This window comes from Python bivittatus, unplaced genomic scaffold (assembly GCF_059951505.1).
Source record: "Python bivittatus isolate LINGU-HERP-01145 unplaced genomic scaffold, Pbiv_v1 ctg000080_np1212, whole genome shotgun sequence".
NCBI lineage: Eukaryota > Metazoa > Chordata > Lepidosauria > Squamata > Pythonidae > Python > Python bivittatus.
This window is the reverse complement of record NW_028277035.1, coordinates 17,033,770-17,049,005: the sequence shown is the minus strand read 5'-3', so window position 1 is coordinate 17,049,005 and position 15,236 is coordinate 17,033,770.

Genomic DNA, 15,236 nt, shown 5'->3' with positions numbered 1-15,236 from the left:
CCTCCCATGTCTGTTGCTGCCTGAAGCATTCTCTCAGCACCTCATCTCTGGGTGCCACCTTACTGATGTACTCGTGGATGCTCCGGGTTTTATCTAGGACAGTGGCTTTGACACTCATCAGACCCCGCCTGCCCTCTTTGCAGCTGGTGTACAATCTCTCGGTGTTGGACTTGGGTGGAAACCTCTGTACATTGTGAGGAGCTTCCGGGTCTTCTTTTGGCCAGTTCACTATACCAGCAGGGTATCTGATAACTGGCAGGGCATACATGTTGATGGCATGGATCTTGTTCTTCCCATTGAGCTGGCTCTTCAGGACCTGTCTTATCCTTTGGTGGTACTTGGATGTTGCTGTCTTCCTTGCCTCCTCATCATGTTTCCCATCTGGCTGTGGTATACCAAGGTATTTATAAATCTCTATGTCTGCTGTGTGGCCCACTGGTATTTCCACTCCATTGGTCTTAACTACCTTCCCTCATATATATATGTGTGTGTGTGTATGTGTGTGTGTGTATGTATGTATGTATATATATAGTATATACATACTATATACTATAGTATATATATATATATATAGTAATAATAATAATTATTATTATTACATTTGTATGCCGCCCATCTCCCCCCAGTGGGTGACTCTGGGCAGCTCACAATTAAAATCAGAAACCCCATCAACAGTTAAAAATCCCCCCATAAATAGTTAAATAAAAAATCCATTAAAAATCAGATCTAAACAACAAACCAAATATATATATTTGGTTCACTTCAAAACAATGCCTAAATGTAATAGAATCAAAGTAAATCAAGTACAATATTGGTTTAGTTTGCAAGGGCTTGTAACAGGGACACTCAATTATCCAAAGTCAAAGGTGGTGAACAACTCTAGTAGCCCCAAGTGATGGTTCTAATTGTGATCAGTGCTCCAATTTATATTTCCATGACATTTGAAGAGCACAGGTTCACCATTCCTGTCCAACTGAATGATTTCCTTGTTTATATATTTAATATTTACTACTTGGTAGCACTATTAATATGAATAACTACATAAATTGCTCACTCCAACTTCACCTAATGTCTCTGACATTAACTTCTTTAAGCATAAGGATGATTACTCTTGGACTGAGCATCCTTTCTTTTGTTTACCAAAATGCATGGACAAGGTTATAGAACTCCACTCTGTTAGGATCATGGATAAGGCAGGTTCTTTTTAATTACTCCTAGCTGAAAATGGCTAGAGAAAGAGGAGTGATAAAAACGAGTTTTTTACAATTATTATTGGTTTTGTTTTTTAAAAAAACAATTTTAGTGATATTTTTCACTGTAGGTGGACATGGGTGCCCATTTATCAAATGGCAAATGCAAATTCCTATAGTCTGTAGGAAGCAACTTTGAAACCTACATTCTGTATGAGGACCTCCTACAGAGCCAGTGCTATTGGGACCTTTACATTACAGGCTATTAAATAGGCTTATATATTCTGGAAGTCCAAAATGAAACCATAATTGATAACTAATAAAAAAAACCTCATATTTAAGACCAATGTTATAAAGAAGATCAAATGCACAGTTGACAATTTATGGGAACTATTTGAAGCTATAGACAAAACAATAAGAAGCCAATTCATAAGACAAAGGCAAAGCATATAATAACACATTTGTTTCAGTGAGAGAGAAGCATGGAGTTGGAGACTAACATATTCAATGTGGGTATTAGAGAATGGCAGGTGGAATGGGAGAAATTTAAAGGAATGAGTCACTTTATACCATGTTCAACAGTAGGAGAAGGCAGAAAGAGAAACAGAGACCTGCTGCAGCTCAGAGGGAGAGAAAATCTCAAGATGTGGCATACGCACATATGTTTAAGGTGGAACACCTTTTTTAACAGGTATCGCTTCATTTGAAAATACAGAATAAAACAGAAAGAATTATTCTGGACTGAAGAGCAAAAGTGTGGAAAGAAAGCAGGGGGAAACCACTTTACTTTGCAGCTTGTACACAAAGTTCTGATCCTCAAAGGGCAATATTAGATGGATCATCCAGCAGTTGAAAGTAAAAGAAGATTGGGGTCCCGATTGGTAACTGCTTTGTCAGTGCTCTTTGGCTGGATCTGTTGTCCTTGGCTTCCTAAAACTACGGTTCTCTTTGTGCCAGGTACCCAGACCAGTTCCAAAGATAAGTATTACCATACGCCAAAGGTGGAGCTTTCCCTCTCCTTTTATAGAAGCATTGCTATTATAGATAGTCATACCTGGGGCAAATGGATGACAGAGTAAGTGGCTAAGCCTAACAAAAGAGAGTCCAAGGAGACAAAAAAGAAGACAAGACTGAGTCAAGAGACAGGGTTAGGGAGTTGCTCTCCTCCTGGCCTGAACAAAGTTGGCAAAATTGGGGTTCCTTTATAAAGACTTTCCAGACTTCTTTTTCATAACAAAAGAGTTTCCAAGGAATGATATGTATGCCTATTCCTCTGGTTAATGAAATGAATGACCCAGCAAATCTTCTTTGCTCTGACAACATTACATATATTGTTTTGCTGCATCTGCCATTGTTTTACCAAAACTCAGCAATCAGCAATATTGTCTGCCCAGTCTTAGTTTTGAAAAGGCATCTTTGGGTTCTTTTAATATCATTTCTATCCCTTGTTACAACTAGAATGTAGCTGAACATATGAGATCATGAAAGAGGCTATGGAAGGCACCTCACTTTGCTTCACAGGCCTGCCAGATTCCTTCACATGTATAAAGTTATCAGTTTGACTACAGAAGAAAACTGATCTCTGCAATCAGCTCATTCATTCATTCAATCAATCAATCAATTTATATATACACTGGTCTGAGATGGGGAGCTAACAACAATAAAAACAATCAACATTAAAAATAGTACAAAAATTAAATAGAATATAAATGCAGCCAAGAGATCTTAAAACCCGTTGGTATCAACACAACCATGAAATGTTTGTGGCCATCCTAATCTCAGGAGGGAGGATGTTCCAGAGGGCAGGTGCCACAGCAGATAAGGCACATATCCTGGTCCCTGCCAGCCAATATTCCTTGGCTGATGGGACCCAGAGCATGACCAACTTGCCGGACCAGATTGGGTGGGTAGAAACAACTGGGAAAAGACGGTCCCTAAGGTAACCCGGTGCCAAGCCATGAAGGGCTTTATAGGTGATGACCAGCACCTTGAATTGCACCCGGAAACATACTCTGTAATACATGCCAGGTCAGCTTTCTTCTCCATGATCAAATCATGGATGAGGATGGCCTTATTAGAAACCAGCCTGGCATTCAGTAGTAGCAGCAGACAGCCCAGGGCCTTGAAAGTCTGCCAACCAGGGCCTGGGAGTGAGCTTGAGGAGCTGGAATGTGCCGCAGGAGCAATATATATATATATATTTTTGTCTGCGCTCAATCATTGCTGACCCTGCAGTGACTGCTTGGACGAGTCCTTGCAGTTTTCAAGGCAACTGTTCTTCGGAAGTGGTTTGCCAGAGCCTCCTTCCTAGGGCAGAGCCCAGCTGATGAGCGCAGGAGTCGGGGTTTCCGTTGCTTCGCGCCCTTTTCGGGCGCACGTGGTTTTTCGCGCTTTACCTCTTGCCCATTCTTCGTGTGCAGCCCACTCTTTGTCTCCTGCCAAATTTCCCCATACCCATCACTACCGGGATGTTACAGCCTGTCCCCACTCCTGCAAAACCTCCCCCTTCCCCCTGGCTAAATTGATCCATTCCCAAATCTGTAGCTCCCCCCCCCCCCATCACGCATACACCTTCAGTTATAGCCTCCTTCCGGGCCATCAACCCGGGGTGCTTCTGCTTCATTTAGCACTCAGCACCTCCAAAGAAACAGCCCACTCCACCCTATACTCTCACCCTTCCCCCACAAATCCACTCTCACTCAATTGTCAGGAGCTCTCACTACCAACATCAGGTAGCCCTGGGGTGATCATTCCCCCTCCCCCTGGGTCTTACCTGTAGGCAGGGAAACAGACCCTCTTCAGGGGAAGAAACACCCTCTCCTACCCCCAACCCCAGTCCATCTGTCCATGGAGTCTGTGGATTTGCCAGTCCCTCCACTCGATTCTCTAACCCCCAGAGAAAGCAAAATGGCTGCCCAGGGAGATGGAGGGAGGGGAGCCACAGCTGCAAGGATAGAGCCAAAAACAACATCTCAGCCCAACCTCATGTCTGCTGAAGCCCATTCCCTACCCCCCCCCAACCCCCCTTGATCTTAATTTCCAAATTGCCTTCGTTGCCTCCGCTGTCACCACACCGGAGCTCACACTTTCTGTGCCAGCCAGCTAAAATCCTCCTCTGTCGTCACTGGCAAATTTTTCTCCATTGCCACATGGTTGAACACTGCTCAGCACGCCGTAGCTGAACCACGTGCTGCAGCTGCTCCATGCACCCAGTACATCTGGCAATTTTTTTATCTCTTAGTTTATTCTTTTAAATTTCTACAAACTTTGAGCCAAATTGACAGTACAGTTTAGAGGTGGGGAATAAATCCCATAACAACTAGATGAGTTATAATAGATGGGGGGGGGGGTTTACAGTGCATGATGATGCAGTCAACTTGATAACAACATGATTTCTCTCACAAAAGCTTCCATACCCCTTTCCTCCACATGCACAAAGGAAACTCCTGGCCCACTCACTCATAACCCAGACATAGTAGTCCTTGGCTGTCATTTCCCCCCTCTGTTTTTCTCTAAATGTTACAAGCCCAATTCTTACAAATTAACTTTTTTAAAAAAAAAAATGAAGGTATTGAGCAAATGTGTTTTCTCCCACATAAATGTCATTTTTAACCTAAGGCAAGACTGGCTTTAAATCTCAGAAGTACTAAGATTCCTTAGAAGATAGTCTTGTACTTAAGCATGCTTCCAGAGTAATAGGAGCAATTTGTACATAATCTTCAATTCACTAAGTAAATTGTGCTTCACTATATCATGTAAGAGGATGAGCATCCCACAATTCACAGAATAATTTTTGTTTTTTCCTTCCTCTCTCAAGATTTTAGTACACCTTGATTATTAGAGTCCTTGCAGCTCTTATACTGATCTTTTGGACAAACTGAATGGGAATATAGATCAGTATAGACCATTGGCACTGCAGCTAAATATTATGTGAGTTATTGGTTGGAATCCCATGACAATTCAATCTTGATCCAGAACAATTATCACAACTTGGCAAAATCAGTGTTCAGTTGTACCCTTTACCAAGTCAGAGTATTTCTTAAATTTAGTTGGACTATATCATGGCTCTTTTAATTTGGAAATACTCTTGAATGTTCCCTTCTGCTATTTCCAGGAAAGCTGGTAGAGTGATTTCAGGCAAACTATCTTTAAGAATATGGATGGTTAATGATTTCCATTATAGCAAAAAGAGGGCCTTAGTCCCATACTGATTTAATCTGACATCTAGCAGCTACCATCTCAGAAGTACTTCTATAATGGCTGCCTCATAAATGATTCATCTTCCCAGGATGGATGGATACCTGCCATGAAAGCAATATTCCAAGGTACTCTGCAGTGAAGCCTTTGAAACTATATTTCCATCCCCATGCTGGAAAGAACATTCATGGATATTGGTTCTCCTCATAGCCTTGGGTTAGAGCGAGTAGTGGCTCCTGTGTATTGTATTTGTAAGGGGAAAAATGGACTTGAGGGGCAGGAGGAAGAGTCACCACCAAGACAATAGTCAGATAAGAAGACTACGTCCAGGACAGGAATATAGCATGAGTAAATGTCTCAGACAAGCCCTCCCTAGTTGTTATGAAGATAATGAGAGGGGGGGGGAAGCGCATTCAGATTTGCAAGATTCTGTTACTATATACATTTACAGTAAAAGTAGTACTGACCTCCATCACATTGGGTTCCTAGTCTGATCTATCTTGAAAGCCTGAAAGTATTGTTTTAGTCTGGTTGCTTTTTCTAGTATGTTTGGAAAGTTTATTGTAGTTTAATAATTATTTGGTTGTACACTATCCAGAGCAGCTATAAAATTGGATAGTCCTATACATTTAATTAAAATAAATAAAATAAAACCAGTAATTATAGGCATGACAAATGAGTTCCATGGACAAGTTCTTCTCCTGACTACCTTCAAAATATAAAGGAAAAACTTGTAAGGAACATGTATTATATCAGGCAGAGGCCTCTACCTAGCTACCTAGCTACCTAGCTACCTAGCTACCTAGCTACCTAGCTACCTAGCTACCTAGCTACCTACTCTATCTATCTATCTATCTATCTATCTATCTATCTATCTATCTATCTATCTATCTATCTATCTATCTATCTATCAAATTTGTATGGCTGTCCATTTCACACAAAGTGACTCTGGGCAGCATACAACAATATACTACTTAGCACATGGAGGCAGTAAGAAGTTAATGGTTCATGGGTGGAAAAGTGCAAATGTCATCAAGCAGCTTGACCTGGATGGTTCTTGACTCCCCTGTGTCCAGGCTTAAAAAGTTCATTAAGAGCAAGGAGGACAGAACTGAACACAAGCTATCCTTCATATAAACCTTTACTGAATTTTACAGGCTCTTCAGAAGAACAGTAGCTAACAGCAGAAGAAAAAAAGACAGAAACACAAAGGACTGTAGTCGTACCATGCAAGTCTGTTCTAACCAGGTTTACCATGTCACAACAAACTTTTCATCTTATTTTTCTTCTTTTATGAGTGGATTGCCAACAGGTCAACCAGCAAGGCTCCCCCCCCCCCCCCCGGCAGTCTTAATGTACTAAATGTTTTTGGCATGAAAATAAGATGGTAGTATTCTTGCCTGTCAAAAAGATTTTTGGAAAGACACTGAAGTCCTGTAAGCATATTTAGATTTAAAGCTTGAGTGGCTCATTGCATTTGGATTTATCTAATAAAACAGATCTACCTACTTAGCATTATTTGCTTGCACTCTTTTTGTTCAACAATGAGAGATAGAAAAAAGCTACCTCATGTTAAAATATAGTAATTGATTTTAAAGCATGGAGAAACAAACGAACAAATGCAAATGTTCTAAAAGCCCTTGTTTTCACTGACTACTGTATAATATTTAGTGAATTGACTGCTGAGATTGTCTGTATTTTCTGATACCATGTGCAGCAACAATAAAATGTCACAGGCTGACTATGTTGATGAAGTTGCATCCCGGCACACCATTGACATTAAAGATCAATGAAGCAACCAATTTGTGCAAAATGGAAAATCCATTAAAATAAAGTATATTGATGATCTGTTGACAAATAACCACTTAGTCAAGTCACCTGAAGGACTGTAGCTAACATGCCCTGCCATACCTAATAAATATATTTGTTTGGATGAGTTCATATTTAACTGGTTTCTTCCTATACTTGCTACCTGGGTAGGCCATGAACATAAAAACAAAATTTCTTAAGTATGGGCCATTCACTTATTATGATTTAAAAATAAAAAGCTGATGGATATAGAGGTTTTAGTCTTTTAAAACCCTCATAGTTTGAGAGCAGAACATTCAATAATTGCTTAAATTTAATATCATTCATGACTTGGGAGACAGGGCACAATAATATTTATTTATAGTTAGCTTTCTTTTTATTCTTGTGATTTTTGCTGAGTTCTTTAACTAAAAAGCAGCAAAGGAAGAGTAGAAATTCTATATACATTTAATAAATAAATTTTGTTGTTTAGTCGTTAAGTCGTGTCCGACTCTTCGTGACCCCATGAACCATATTGCGCCAGGCCTTCCTGTCCTTCACTGCCTCCCTGAGTTTGCTCAGTTTCATGCTCATTGCTTCAGTGATGCTATCTAACCATCTCATCCTCTGCCGTCCTCTTCTCCTTTTGCCTTCAATCTTTCCCAGCATCAGGGTCTTCTCCAAAGAGATCTCTCTTCGCATTAGGTGGCCAAAATATCTGAGCTTGAGCTTCATTATCGATCCTTCCAATGAGCAATCAGGGTTGATTTCCTTTAAGATTGACTGGTTTGACCTCCTAGCAGTCCAGGGGACTCTCAAGAGTCTTCTCCAGCACCACAGTTCAAAGGCATCAATTCTTCGGCGCTCGGCCTTTTTTATGGTCCAGCTCTCACAGCCATACATTACTACTGGAAAAACCATAGCTTTGACTATGCAGATCTTTGTCGGCAAGGTGACGTCTCTGCTTTTTAATATGCTATCTAGGCTTGCCATAGCTTTCCTCCCAAGGAGCAAGCATCTTTTAATTTCATGGCTGCAGTCTCCGTCTGCGGTGATCTTGGAGCCCAAATAAATGAAGTCTGTTACTGCTTCCATTTCTACCCCTTCTATTTGCCAGGAATTGATGGGTCCAGATGCCATGATCTTAGTTTTTTTAATGTTGAGTTTCAAGCCAGCTTTTGCACTCTCCTCTTTCACCCTCATCAAGAGGCTCTTTAGTTCTTCTTCACTTTCTGCCATTAGGGTGGTATCGTCCGCATATCTGAGGTTGTTGATGATTCTCCCTGCAATCTTAATTCCGGCTTGTGATTCTTCCAGCCTGGCATTTCTCATGATGTACTTTGCATATAGGTTAAATAAGCAGGGTGACAGTATACAGCCTTGTCGTACACCTTTCCCTATTTTGAACCAATCGGTTGTTCCATGACCGGTTCTAACTGTTGCTTCTTGGCCCGCATACAGATTTCTCAGGAGACAGGTAAGGTGGTCTGGTATTCCCATCTCTTTAAGAATTTGCCACAGTTTGTTGTGATCCACACAATCAAAGGCTTTTGCATAGTCAATGAATTAAATAAATAAATAAGTAAATTCTGGGTTCGAGATATAGCTGAACTATATCTGCCAATACCCCTTATCACTGGACTTTATAGCTTTATCTGTGGGGATGTGCGATTTTGGGGAGTAAAAGCTGTCCACTGCAGAAATAAACTACACAGGAATGAACTATCCTGTATAGAAGGGAAAGGCACAGACAAAAAAGATTGACCTAAGGTGATTTAATTAATAGCTGACCTTTAAATGTGTGGATGTGCTTTAAAATTTCTCTACTTCCTCTCTAATTATCATTCAACTTAGATGCAAAATTGCTTAGACAATATCAGGACAAGTGGGATTTTTAGTGGCTAATTAACATAAGATTATTTTTAATAATAATAAAACAATATCTTATTTTATTTTTTGACAGAGGAAGGAGAAAGATACTGGTTCCATAATTTTAATATAGAACAGCAGGATCTTATGACATCTTAAAGACTAAATAAAGTTATTCGGGCATCGGTTTTCACAGATGAAAGCCATAGGACTCTTATTTTTTTTTTACTCCCACAGACCAAGGTAAATGTTCCTTTGAAACCTCACTAATGAATCTTCCAAATTGTCAAGGAACATCAAGAAAAACTCCCTAAAATTGAAGGTGACACTGTGGGCGTAAACAGGATTAAAATTGAATTGGTTGCTTCAGTATCATTTAGTTTCTCAGCCACAAGTATTTTCAGATAACAAGTGCTCATTCTATGAGCTAAAAACATTTTGAGATGTCTGAGCATTTTCATGCTATCACACTGAAAGTAGCTATTTTAGTACTTTAGGGAACATTTTTTTCTTCAAACTTAACTCTTATTATTAGTAAAACATAGGTATCCTGCAGTCTAATATTAAATTGCACTGGCTTTCATTTTCCCCCTATGCCCCCACCCCATGTTAATATTTAAAAGAGCAGGTAATCCAAGATTCAGCACAAACTTTTAAAGGACCATCAACATATTCTCAGTGTTAAAGGAACTAATGTGAATTGTAATGAAATTTAACAGATGAGAGCTCTAGGAAATGTAGCCTAAATGTATTGCCCTTCCTTTGTTAGAAAATTCCTCCAAAAATAATTTTCAGGGAGGTAAAAATATGAAATAAAACAGTGCAATAGAGTGTATTAATTCATTCTAATTCACAGAGTAATGCATTTCAGTTCATACAGTGATGTATTCTAGTCAACAACGTAAGGTTCCAATCTAACTGATATTTAGTTGAGTTGAAACAAACATCAAAGAATTAGAAAGCTGGCATTGTCTATTCTAAAAAGAGAAATGTCTAAAAATTGAATAACATGTCTTCCTTTTCCTTCTCCTTCTTTCCTCTTCCCCTCCTCCTCCTCCTCCTCTCCATTATGGAATGGACATCAGATGTTCCTCCTTCTGCTTCTTCCACATAATTTTTAGGAAATGGCCAAACTGAATTAGAAATTTATATATATATAAAGTCAATGCATTATAATACTGCAGGTATGAAATCCAACATACTGTCCCTGATAATGCAGATATTTAAAAGGAAGAAGAAAACACCAATCAACAGAATATTTTTAAAATTATTTCTAAGATAAATAATGACCTTTTGCTGAAAATGATTACAGATTTCTTATATCATGTGTCCTTTCTGACAGCACTTTGCTTCAATTCTAAGGAGTCTAGACATTTTCATGTGTAATTCTCACAACATTTTGCTAATTTTTTGACATTTGCTTCAATTGTTCTATTGTAATATGAATGTAAAGAAATGTATTAACTGCAAAGTTATTTTTTAAAAACATTCTAATCTGCATTGACAATTATTTACATAAGATATGTACAGGAAAATCAACAGGATATTTTGTCCTTGAACAAAAATCTTAAGAAATTAGAGTTAGTAGCATCATTTCCAGTCTCCCTGTTTGGGGGAGACAACGTAAAAATTTAAAGAACTGAGCAGAAGTGGAATTATTAATCCTTATTTCTGAACATAGTTAAAACCACCAAGGAAGCAGAAGTCTGTGTATTTCTGATGGCTCTTGCTTATTATCAGTCCCTTTATATAAATGAACTGGACTTATTTACGTGTTGTTGGTTTGTTAAATCTATCACCTTCACTTGTTACACACACACACACAAACACAAACACACATGCATACATACATTGCCAAAACCTGTGGGACTCTTCATGGTTCACAAAACCATACAGATAAAACAGCCATAGTGAACAATCAATAAAATATCCACAATAAGAAATCAGCAATATGATTTATTAAACATCAGCAGTAAAGATAATCAGATTTTTTTATTAAATAACAATTAAGCCTAAATAATACATACCTTAACAAAACATTAGAAAGCAACTGGTTAATTCACAAATGCTGTATGGGAGTAGCTCAGTGGTGGGGACCTTTGTGACAGAAATCACACAGGAGAGGCTGTTCTCAATGCTATTGGTTCTAGGCATAAGCTCTTCCCCTACAGAACCCATTGCCAAGTATCCCTGTTCCAGGGTCACAGGTGTTTCCTACCTATCTATTCTCCAACTGCATCTGGCCCGGAGCCCTGCTAACTAGCCACAAAGTCATAACAAAACTCCTTTACAAAATGGCATGCATTTATGAAAATAGAGATGGGTGGGTGAGCCTGCTTCAGACTTCTTTTAAATAGGCCAGGAATGGGTAAAGTTCCCCATATTTGTTATAGCCCTGACCCCAGTCCCTTTCCCTGACCTCATTTACCAGCAGGAGAGGTGGGGTGAGAATCCTTGCCTAAACCCCTACAGTCAGATCTATCACCTTCACTTGTGGTCATTCATACTACACAGGAGGAATTAACTGTCGACCCCTTGAGTCAGGCTGAAGCCATTACATACTATATGCATACATACATATGTCCATTTCATCTAATGTTCTGTATATTGTAACTGTGTATGCTTCAAAAAAGACTTGGAAGAAGTGTTTCTGACCTCAGCAAGCATGTGCCTGGGGAAAAAAGAGATGCTGTTCCTTTAATGAATTTAATCATTTGAACTACATCTTCAGCACAACTCTTAAAGCTGTTGCATATTTCTTCAGGCTTCCATTAAAGCCTTAAAAATGGCATGGCTGCTTTAATGAAGAGCAGAGGGGTGGCCCACTCACATGAGTTCTGAAACAAGCACTTCTTCTGAATCACTTTCAAAACATGCATAGCCCTACTATCCTAATCATTCATTTATTTTAAGCATTTGTAGCCCACTCTTCATCCTGAAAGGCTCCCTGAGTGGCTTACAAATAACAAAACATGGTAGACAGAAAAGGAATGGAGAGAGAATGCAAAACAACAAAACTCAGGGCTAATCGTTAACCATTATTTATTTTAGTTGTCAAAGTTAAATTCCACTGTAATTATGCAATAAATTCATGGAGGTTAAGAATATAAAACATAAAAGCAAGATACCACAACAATGGATAGCATAAATACATAATGTACTGCCGGAGTGATCTAATCCACCGAGTCAACTGCATCATCTTCCCTCATTCCTTAATAACTCTCTAGGACAATCCCATCTTGACTAGCTTTTAGAAACGACCAAGGTCGTAATGCTGAGAAGCAAAGTGCTAGAGTAAGACAGGCCTTGTCCTGTTTGAGGAGGACTATTTGTGTAGTTCTTAAGAAGTTAGAACTCTCCAGCCAAAATAAAGGAAAGTAATTTTACTAAAATTTAAAAACCATAAGTGACTGAAAAAATGAGGTTTAAAAACAAATGTGTTGTATTAAAAATAAAACGATATTGTGTAGCATGTGTGGATATGTTACAGTTACGCTGGGTAGGCTATTGTAATGTAATATGACAGACACAGATGTAATATAAGAAGGGATGTAAAGGTGTGGAAAGCTCACTTGTTTATCCTTAGATTAAGGCAGGACTATTGTAAAGCCACAGAAAATCCAGCTTTTCCCTATGAGATGTTACAGGATCTGAGAGGCTTTTTTCAAAAACTTTCTGTACAAATGAGAAAGTTTGGTGAAACAAACTTATCAATAATCTCTCCGTTTGAGAACTGAAAGAGGTCATCTAATTCAAATCCTTTCATTTAAGCAGGCTCCACTAAATGAACCCTGACAAACACTCATCCACTTTGACCTGAAAAGAAAACCGTAACTAAGAATGCTTCACTGTTTCCCAGGCCCGCTTACTGCATTCCTAACTTTTTTCTTTTTATTGTATGTTTCGACTGGTGTGTTTTTGTTTAAATTACATATAATAAATTCTATTATCTCATTGCTCATTTTTTGATATGTGTTAGCTAGCCTGGAAAGATAGATAATCTCTTGCTAAACAGCTACAGTAGAAAATATTTCCTTTTTGTTCTTTGGATACTCACAATGGACATATTTTGAGGGTCATGACTGCTATTAGAAAATGGTCACCCAGGGTGGGCATGAACAGCAACAAGCATTCGATTGCCTCATGGCAAACTATTAAGGCAAAATCATATCCAACTTTCTCACAGGATCATTACGGAATTGGAAAAACCCTTCAAGGAGACACTTTTATAGCTGGCCTTGCTGCATGTGAGTCATAGGGAAACAACATATATCAATAGTCCTCCTCAGAACTCCCTTGAGGTAGTCAGAGTATCTACAGTAATTCAACAAGATTAATCTATAATAAAGCTTGCAATAAATCACAGAAGAGACCTTGGAGATTATCTCTTGCAAATAATGTAAATCTTGATATTACAACAAATAGGGATTATATTTGATGCATACTGGTCATTAGAATTCTTTTGCAATGGCTTCATCAGTTTTTCTACTCAAAAAATCAGTGTTTTTGTGTCCTTAAAAAACCTATTAGTGCCAGTTTTCAGTCTAACTTGATGAGAAAAGTGTAATGTATATTAAGCTTGTGATTCATCAAGATGTACAGATCCTTTTTGCATATACAACCAATCCTCATTATTCATACTTTCCATATTTGTGAATTTGCCTACTCACATTCATTTCTAACCCCCAAATCTATACTTGCAACACTTTTGAGGTCATTTGTGGATGTGCACAGAGCATTGAATACCCAATGCACACATTTCCAGCTGAGGTCAAACAAGGTGACACTCTGCCTTCTGAAGATTTTGCTGATTAAAATGGCCCCAAAGCCTAGTGTTCCTAATCACAAGAAGACTATGATATGCCTTATAGAGAAAATACATATGCTAGATAAGTTTCATTCAGGCATGAGATATAGTGTTGTTGGCCATGAGTTCAATGTTAATGAATCAACAATATGGTACATCGAGAAAAAGGAAGAGAAAATTTGCTGAGCTGTGTGTGAGACCACTCCAGAAAGTACTAAAGTAACATCTACAGTGAGTGATGAAGCCATGGAAAAGATAGAAAAGCAGCTATATTTGTGGATTCATTAGATGATGACTGATTAAAAAAAAACATAGTGGACAGCATTGTTGTGAGACTGAAAGCCCCAAAAATTTACAATCAGGTTACCCAGGCTCAGGAAAATGTTAAACCCTTCTCAGCTAGTGCTGGCTGGCTGGCATGTTTCAAGAAGTGATATGGCATGAGAAATGTTAAACCTGCATGCAGGCAGGTTCTGTAGATCAGGAGGCTGTGCAAGAATTTAAAAAAAAAAAAACACCTGGTAAGTGTTATACAGGAAAAGGGCTATATGGAAGAGCAGGTTTTCTACCCTGATGAGACAGGCTTGTTTTACAAGGATGTTGGCAAATGAATCTCTATAACTCAAATGGCCTCCAAAGCCATTCAAAGACTGTACAACCTTGTTGTTGTGTGCCAGTGCCAAGGGCAACTTTAAGTGCAACCCCTTAATGGTATACAGAGCACAAAACCCACAAGGACTTAAAAGGAAAAATCTGAACTATATGCTGGTCCATTGGAGGTGAAACAAAAAAGGGTGGATGATGTCCAAAATATTCTGGGACTGGTTCCACAGCTGCTTCAGCCTAGAAGTCAAACACTATCTCCAGGGCAAAAACCTTCTCTTCACGTTTTTATTAATTTTGGATAATGTCCCTGTCCTGATTCTGGTTTCAAATACACACTCACACATACAGCTGCGATGATAAATACCAGTTTCCTCAAGGTCAAGGAGATAACAAGGATGCAAACCAAAATAGAGTCTCTGACAGAAGCTTGCCTGAATGGTTTTGCTTTAACAGGAGCACGCAGAACAATAGTCCAAATCCAGTCCAAGGTTTTGAGAGCCAGGTCAGGGTTGTCAACCAGTCCAAAGGTCAGAATTTCACAAGCAGAATCCACATGAATATCACACAAGAGCCAGAGATCAGTTGCGTCCAATGAGGGATCATGGGTCAGGCCCGCCTCTTAAATCAGGCTGCAGCCAGCTGTCTATAATTAAGAGATTTATTCCCTTGTTGGCAAGGAGCCTCATAGAACATCTCTGCTCTGCTTGCTGAGTTTGGGGGCTGGGTAGCTTTACTTGATCCTCATCTGACTTCTCCAGCTGTTCAGGTGGTACCTGTGT